Source organism: Pseudochaenichthys georgianus, chromosome 11, assembly GCF_902827115.2.
Source record: "Pseudochaenichthys georgianus chromosome 11, fPseGeo1.2, whole genome shotgun sequence".
Classification (NCBI taxonomy): domain Eukaryota; kingdom Metazoa; phylum Chordata; class Actinopteri; order Perciformes; family Channichthyidae; genus Pseudochaenichthys; species Pseudochaenichthys georgianus.
The window spans coordinates 24,716,612-24,725,884 of record NC_047513.1 but is presented as its reverse complement, the minus strand read 5'-3'; the positions used below and the strand labels follow the sequence as shown (position 1 = coordinate 24,725,884).

Here is a 9,273-nt window from a genome sequence, read left to right as displayed (position 1 = left end):
TTACCTGTGCTGCAGCACCTCTTTCACCCTCTGTCTGAAACCTAGCCAATAGAAGCGCGAGTGTTACATAGTGATGTCATTATTTTACAGAAGTAAACAAAGGAGTCCAATAGTTTCAGGCAGGGGGGCAAGGGTGTGGGAGCCTTTGCAGACCATTTACATGCACTAAAACCTTTGCTTAACCTTTTGCTTTGCGTAGGATACTTTCACAACATTTTGAATGCAGGATTTTAATATATATGCAAATTAGTACAAGAAAATAGCGCATCAACTTGAATTAAAGAAAAATCAAGACTTCATTCACATTTTTTCATTTTAATATATCTCTATCATATACATACAGTACAATATGCTCAAGACAGAATTTATGGCACATCCATTTTTGTTGTACATTTTGCAGTCGCTGGTATTGCTGTGAGGCTACAGTAAAGTGACCATTTGAGTCTGTTAGTTCAGTAGTTAACGCAGGTGGATCGACCTCAATGGGTCAGAGTAATGTTGCTACAGTAAAAACACATGCACGGTCAAGTTATATATTCCACTAGGGGTCACACATCCAGTAACACAGACCGATACTTGGAGGGGCGGTGTTGTTTTGTTATAATAAAACCCCTCGTTGTTGTTTTTGTCTTGGAATATGCTACAACAGTGGCTACCGTGATCCTGGAACGCTACGGGATATACAAGGTTTTCTATCCAGAAGTAATCTGAATTTAAAGAGCTGCCATTACCTATATCCTAATTTATTTTAAATTGTATTTTCAAATACATTTCTATCTCCGGGTTCAATGGAAACCTTGTATAACCAGTAGTAGTGATGATTAATGGTGTATAAAGGATCTAGTATTCAGGTTTCTACTGAAATACAACGTTACCGTCAATACTACAGGTACAGAGTACTGCTATTCACATATGTACAAACTCTGACGTGTTACTGCGCAGAGACTTGACAGGTGAGTGCGCCTTTTCCTTTCTTCCGAGTCTGTGGAGCAAGTACGAGATAGAAAAATAAAACAGTGATAGACTACAAAATACTGTGTGCCACCGTCATTCTTAAGTGCTGCTATCCATTTTTCTCTGTTCTCATTTAAATTAAAAACAGAATTTCAGTCAGAATTAAAAAAAGTGATAAAATGATTGTCTCAAAAAATCAATAAAACAAATTATGATATTTAAAAACAAAACAGCATAAAGTACAACAAAATACGCCATGTAACATGAACATCATCTTTCCCTTTGATCGTCTTATCAGAGAGTGATATAGTGTGGATGTGTACATACAGTACAAGTATAAGAGCAGGGATGTGAGCACCTCCAGTATCTATTTCCAGAACTTAATGTCTCTTATTTAAACACACCAGCAGGTTAAAATGTCCCTTTAGTGTCCCGTATAATCTCCTGAAAGTGCTTCACATGCTCTGCAAACCTCTGAGTCTCCGAATGTGCAAAGTAGGCATTTCTCCCAGTTATCCACCGTTAGTGTTAAATAATAGTAAACAACATGAAATGCAACAAAAAAAACTCATGAGCCAGTAGTGACATGTTTGAATCAAATGATGAGTTTGTCTATTTGCCAACTCCTAGGGTCCTATTGTGAACCCGGAAATGTCGAGTACCCCAAAGTTTGATATTAGAAATGTTAAGTACGGGTCCCCAGCACATAGAAACTGCCGGATTTTCCAATTTGCACAATTAGCATAAATTGCGTTAATTAGCATTATAGCTTATGTTGACAAAAGTTTAAAAAATGGCTTGTCTGATTTGGACAATTTTGGAGTGGTTTCGGGGGCTATTGAGGATTCTGAGTCCATTTCTGACGTGTTCAGGATACACAATTGAAGGTTTAACCGGATTGTTACCATATTTGTACCCTGATGGAGTGTTTTGATTTTGAGTCTTAGGGGAGAGATTGTATTGGAGAGATTGCTTATCTATTTAAAGAATATTGTCCACAGTAGAGGTAATCATTCTCATCTTGTGCTCTCTATATCCAATGGTCGCAAACCTACTCATAGTCAAAATCAGCCCACCGAAATAAAAAATATGGCGACCTATGCTAATTGTGCAAATTGCCCAACATGCAAGTAAGCATGTGCTGGGGACCCGTACTTGACATTTCTAACATAACTCTTTTGCGGTACTAAATATTTCCAGGTTCACAGTGCTGGCAACTAGACTAAGTGTGGAGGTGCAGCAGATCTAGATGACCTGGCAGCAGCTGTGGGGGGTGGGGGTGCACAGCAGACCCTCCTTGGGGCCCCGGTGGATGTTGACGGACAGAGTCTTGTCGCTCAGAGGCCTCTGCAGCACGCGGTTCTTCATGTTCCTGTGGTTCTCCCTGGCCAGGTCCAGCTCCCCCAGCCTCAGAGTGCCCGAGTGGGGGCCGTCCAGCAGAGGGTCCCCCAGCGGGTCCCCCAGCGCGGGCTGCTGGTGGTACAGGTTCCCCCTGGGGGAGGGGCCGCCCAGGAGCGAGACTTTATCAAGGCTGCCGGTGGAGCCGCCCATGCACATCCTCCACATTGGGCGGTCCTGTGTGTCCCCAGCAACAACAACACCCCCGCCTTCCCCGCCCCCCCCTCCTCCCCCCGTCAGGTTGTGGAACTGAGAGCTCAGACACAGGCTCATCAGCTTCAAGCTCTCCACCAGACCGCTGGCTGCTTTGGCCTTGCCTTGACCCGACAGGGACCCAGGACTGGCGCAGTTTGAGGGACTGGACTCCCGGTTCTCCCCACCCTCTTTGCTCTCCTCCCTCTCGCCCCCGTCTCCATCTACACACGTCGTATCCAGTTTATGGTGACTCTCTGTCTCGTCATCACTAGTCTCTGCGCTGGGGGTGAAAACAGCGACCGGTGCTCTTAGTGTTACCGTTTTCGGCGATGATATGAGCGTGGTCGGGGACGGTGGTCTCGGGTTCAGATTGAGGCTGAGGCTGGGTTTGGGCGGACCGAATCCATGCAGCTCCCTCCTCTCCTGCTGCTCTTCCTCCTCCTCATGGATCTGGTTGAGAACAGGGGCACTCATTCGGGATGTCAGCCGATTACCAGAAGAAGACGAGGGAGCTTTAGCACGAAGAACCACCTGAGCAGGTAGGGAAGAAGGTTTGTCGTCCTCTTCCTCGTCCTCCTCCACGCTGAAAAGACTGGGACTGCGAGTTTTGCCAGGGCCCACTGAGGTCAGAGAGCCCAGCCTGAGGGGGTTGATGTGGGGCTTCACCGGAGGCCTGGGCCCCCTCTCCTGGGTCTGGTCGAATGCTGGCCGCTGGCCGAGGTCCAGCAGAGCTGTTTTGGGCCGGGGGCCTCTGTGGAGGCTCTCAGCGCTGCGGGCAGGGGACTGTGGCCCCCCGGGGAGAGAGATAGTTGGACCCCCCAAGCCATCGCTGACATCCTGGTGAACATCCACTCTGGTGGGCCAGGACTGCCTGTGATAGGTTGAACACACAGAAAACAAGGTTTAGTAAGGTTAAACTGAAAATATATTTGAGTCGTTAATAAATGCTGACAGAAAAACACCAAGGAATATTTGGGAAATTATGTATACATTAGTTCCTTCGCTATCTGGTTAGCTTTAATCCTGCAGCCATTTGTTTCTATGAATAACAATAACAAGATGTCTAGCTTATAACCCTAAAGAGCTAACCTATTTTATAAAAATTCTTCTTCAACCTTATTAATAAGGACAGTAGGAGCTGTTTCTCCTTTTATTTCAAGATATTTTTTGGTAGTACATGTCGAGCAATATTGCTGATCTGCAAATTTTCATCTATTCTCAGTCCGTTCTCTATTCTCGGCTGAATGAAAAAGGCTTTGTCTGTCCATCTGCTGTCAAACTGACAGTACACAAACAACGCAAAGGCAACACTCGGTCCATCTGAAGATGTGTGTGTGTGTGTTTTGTGTTGGTGTGTGTGTGTGTGTGTGTGTGTGTGTGTGTGTGTTGTGTGTTTGTGTTTTTTGTTTTTTGTTTGTTTTTTTTTTTTGTGTTTTTACCTGACTGGCCTTGCTTGCTGGGAGCGTGTCTGGTTTTCTGCTCTCCTTCTCCTCCTTCTCCCTCAGCATCTCTCACCATCAAAGTAGGTAGCCGTGATGTGTTGTACTGATTCGACTCCAGAGCCCTGAGAAGGAGAAGGAAATGGAGAGGGGAAATCAATTTGAGAAAACACACTGAGACACACAACATGAACTCTGATCAGCACATAAAACCCTGAATAAAAGGAGTGACGGGGGGAGAGATTCAAATAGACATGGCAACATCTCAGGAGTGACAGCTGCTTGTTAATTGCAATTATAACTGTCAAAGCACTCGGTAATCTCTGTGCACCGTGGAGAGTGTTTGAGATAACACAGGGGAGAATAGCTGCATGATCATTTGTGAGCAGTGTAGGAGTAACGCACTACAAAGTTACAGTAATCTGATTACATTTGTGTATAACGCAGTAATGTAATGCGTTACTGTTGGATCAGCAGTAATTACATGACAGTTACTGAGCATGAAATTATGTTGTTACTTTAAGGTCTTCGACCCTCTGTCTAAAGCCAGTTGAGTAGCACTTGAAATGTTTTAGCTCTATGAAACCTGATGTACTTATATGATTCTGTTTTCTTCAAGTTTGTATCTTGTTGGTCGAATGCACTTAGTTTAACTGTATGTTGCTCTCAGGTGATGTTACAGAGTAATCCAAAATGAATGTAACTAATTACTTTCTAAGGAAGGCATTGTTTATGAGTGTGTGTGAGATAGAGACATACTCGGTGATGGTGTCTCTGTCTGCGATGGCCCCCAGCACCATGCGCTGGATGATGGAGCCGTGCTCCTCCTCCGACAGGCTGCGGTGGGACACCAGAGGCGTGGACAGCTTGGTGGCCGGGGAGGGGTCCACTCCTTGAAGCCACTCGTGGGCCCCGATCTCCTCTAGGGTCGCTCTCTTCGTGGGTTCCCTCTGCAGCATACGGGCTATAAGGCTGGAGGAGACACAGAGGGGGAACGTTATTATGCTATCAAAAAACATCTCGAATGTGTTTCAATACGTACTCATATTACTAAATCTGGCACATTTACATGATTGACTTGAGTGCTCATTTTATTAAATGAACTGTCCCTGAAATTACCATTTTATATGGGAACATTATGTCCATTATTTGCCATTTTCACAGTAAAAAAAGAGTATATTTATTGAAGGATGTATGCAAATCATACAACTACAAGGGCAGCACATTTTATGTAAATGATATCAAAAATGTGGACTAGTGCTATATCCAAAATCACAGTTAGTGTAATATATGGCATACATTTCACACAAGAGGGCCGTAGTAGAAGATTGAGAAGGTGTTATGGATGATTTACTTTAAGTCTTTGCCACTTTCTGTCTATTTTCGGGAACAATTGTATACTAAAAAGTCAAATTATAGTGTTAATAACAACAAAAACGTGAATAAAAACAATGGAAATGAGAAATTATGCTGATGAAATTATGAAATAAGGTTTTATAGGGGAAATGTTATGGTCATTTTGAAGTTTGTTCTTCACATGTACTTGTTTCCATGCTTTAATGTTTAAAAAACATATTGTTTGTTTTCTCATACTGTCCGTCTGGAAACTGCACGGCATGCCATACCTCTCTGCTCTGCTTCCTGCCTGCCTCTTCATAATTAACTGTCCAAAGGCTAAATGCTGTAAAAAATCTGATAATAGATGTGCAGTGCCTCCTGCCTCCAAGAAGAGGGATGATGCCCTTTTTTCAATAATGTAATTTTGGTTTAAGTGATCAATAACTCTGCTGGCGTGACAAATGGTAAAAAGATATTTCACAGTGTCAGGAGTCGACCTCGGCGGCTGATATCCAAGAGCCATGTTATCGGTGTTTGTCTTTAAACCCATCAGTCAAACCCTAACCTGGCAGAATCCAGGTTACTCCTGTAAACAAGCTTTCTACGCTTACTGTGTGATTTGCAGAGCTAACCTTTCTGTCTAAATCTCTCTCACGAAACAGGAAGAACTGCTACTTCCTATGTTATTTCCAGATCAACCAAACAACAAAGGAATCGTGATGTGTGCCAACATTTCAAGTCATGTCCAAAAACATTGTGAGTGTTCTCGAAGCTACAGCCGTTCAAAATGTGTTCTCTTTCTCTGCTTTGACGCATCGCTAAACCCTCACAATGTTAAAAATAGAGGGCCGATTTTAAAGGGTGCATTAGATACACTTAACGCAGCGCTGCATCTCTGCCGGAGCAGCTGACTGCAGCAGAGAGGGAGAAGCAGGACGAGGAAGAGAACAGAGGCCTCTCTTTCTCTTCACACATCTAGAAACATGAAAAATGCAGCACCTGCAGAGTACTCGGTGCATGTGTGTGCACGTGCGTGGTACTCACTCTTTGCATGCATGGGAGATGTGTGGAGGCACGGTGTATTTTGCAGTCCATGATCATGGTGAGCGTCCGCTGTCGTTAGTCTCCTGGAAGGGGGGCTGACCGCAGACCAGCATGAACAGGATACACCCAGACTCCAGATATCTGCAAGGACACGCAGGGAATAATGTATGATCGCACCAAAGAGAGTTGTGCACACAGTATTACAACTAAGTGTGGATTTGAAGCAGTGTGTAGAGTAACTTAAGTAGATTTACTCAAGTACTGTACCTAGTAAAAATGTTGGTGGGACTTGTACTTTCCTTGAGTATTTCCATTTGATGCTGCTTGTACTTCTACACCACTACAATGGTGTAATTTACACTCCACTACATGTATGTAATCCCCTTTAGTTTACTTCACAGATCTGGATGAATGATGGTAAATATAATCAAGTGTTAAATCAGACTTTAGTTCCACCTGGAGTAAATCCACAAGCTACCCTGCAGTCTACAAAGTCATTCAAACTAGCTGCACCTGCACCAGCTTTGAGAAACACTTTTCATGATCAATCATTATTAAAAACATATCATATATATTATTCTGAAATGGACCAATCTGCACAATGAGTAATGTTTTGATGCTAATCATTTTGTACTTTTACTTGAGTAACTATTTTGAATGCAGCACATTTACTTGTAACATAGTATTCCTACACTCTGGTACTTCTACTTTTACTCAAGTACAGGATCTGAGTACTTCTACCAAATTGGATTTTAAGGAAGATGGACTTGGAAACAAAAAATAAGGAAGACAGACCTGAAGCGTGTTCTGCTTACTGACCTAGATAAATAATCTAGACAGATACATTAAATGAAGCATGAATCATATTCGATTAGAGACATTTCTATAAATATGTCGTGGCTTTGGACACATCTGTCTAACCATGGGTGAGTCTCATCCTAACTTGTTCATCCCCTTCATGTAAATGCTCATTTCATGCAGCAGTTCTCTTGGTCTAATGATCCGTTTTTAAAGCGAAACCTTTTCGCTCCGGTGCGTTCGCTGGCTCTCTGGACAGCGCGATGGTCCACTGCACACACATTCTGCAGTCACACCGACTCAGGCAGAGAGACCGTGACAAACAGCCTGCAGTCTGTTGAGCCCCCGAGGATTACTTTTATTCTTTAATATTTACAATGCCGTACTGAAGTTTTTTTGTTAGAATAAGCTCCTCTGTATGAAAGTAACAAGAACCCGGTATTTGTCATTATGTTGAAAAAAAAACAATGTTCAGTTATATATAAAATAGTTATAAAGAAAATACTTTATATGTTTATGATAATATAATCTACCTGGCTTTTGTTATGATCCTTTTAAACTGTATTTCTAGCCATCATCTGTTATATTATTTTAATTTATTTGCTTAAGATTTTAAGATGATGTACTGGGTTGAGGATTTTGGGCTTACGTTAACCCCACTGCAATTAAGCAGTTATTCTTCTTTGTGAATATCAGTTCATTTACAATCTCTTCATCATTTTACAGGTTGTGTTTATTATTTTTAAACCACTTTTGGGCAGCACAAAAAGCTCTAAATGTAAAATTGGGGTTGTGTTTTCTGTTCAGCTAGTTGCTAATTTTGTTCGTCTGAGGAGGAAGTGTGTGGATGAATTATCAGGCTTTTTTTTTACAACCAGCTGATAGGCTAAGGGGCGGGACATCTCTAAGGTGTCGACCAATCACCAGTTTTAGTGCTAATCTTTGAATGTGTCTATTGCTGACGCTACTTTGCACTACACTTTGCTCAGATCACTATTTGATCAAACCAACTGTGTGACTTTTCTCTGAAAGATTTCCTGCCGATTAAGCTTTTCTCTGCATTGCTGCTAAGGCCGAAAGTCAGTTCTTCCTCTGAATACTAATACCAACAAAATACTTTTTCTCTGAAGACACAACAACAGAACCTTGAGCAGACCCTTTGCTCATGTCACCTGCATCAGTTTGATGATACGTCTTCACATCACTGCAGTTTTCCAGGTTACGCTTGAGATTTCCATCAGGTGGACTAGCTGTGCCAGTTGACTGTAAGCGGGGAGTATTTACTGCTCCGAGGCTGTGAGCAGCATCCTGCTGATGGAGGGAGTCAACGCTGCTGCGGTCGCCACCACCATCGTACCCCTAGCCAAGGTATCCTAGCAACCGCCACCCTGCTCCATCATTACTTGCGTCAGCAGCGGTCCAACGAACTTCCTTCCCGTATAACTTTATTTATAAACCAGATGGCCGACACATCTCTGGATAACACCTTTTTGCGTCACTGGCCATTAGCATCACTCGAGGAAACGACGCCGTCTACTTATTGGCGACAGCTCGGAGTGTAAACATCCCATAATACTGCCCGCGTTGCATTTGGACATCAGTTTCCTTCCTGAGATAACCAAGAAGCACTTGGGACACGGTTCACCCCGAGGTGGAGTTAAGCATCCTGTCCTGCTGATCATTATGAAACATCTTCTTCTACAAAATCTTCCTAATTGTGAATGATTGTTATGCACAGATATGCTCTAAATTATGCATAGGCCCAGGATATGTACTTTGTAATTGCTATTAGGAAAGTGTTTTTTTTATTTCGAAGTGCAGCTGGTGCTTCTTGGAGATTAAGCAAATATCTATATTTAACTTTCCATTAACTGGAGACAAAAGGAGAGAGCCCACCCGTTGCATAACATCAGAAAGAGGCATCTTTTCATAGCACTTATGAGTCCATTATCAGCTCCCAGAAGGGACACACGGCTGCATTGTGATAAACCTGTGATTTCCTTCAAATGTTGGCATAAGAATAAAGTTCACCTGCTTTTGTTGACTTATTTCTCCCACCTTGAGAACTAAGACAATATTATCTTTTTCAATATTAGTTTTGACATTT

The 9,273-nt window shown here is 42.7% G+C and overlaps 1 pseudogene; it reads right to left on the bottom strand.

The window, feature by feature from the left end:
• Window positions 1-299: 299 nt before the first annotated feature.
• The window catches only part of LOC117455594 (SNF-related serine/threonine-protein kinase-like), an 18,815-nt pseudogene continuing 9,841 nt past the window's right edge, over window positions 300-9,273 (bottom strand).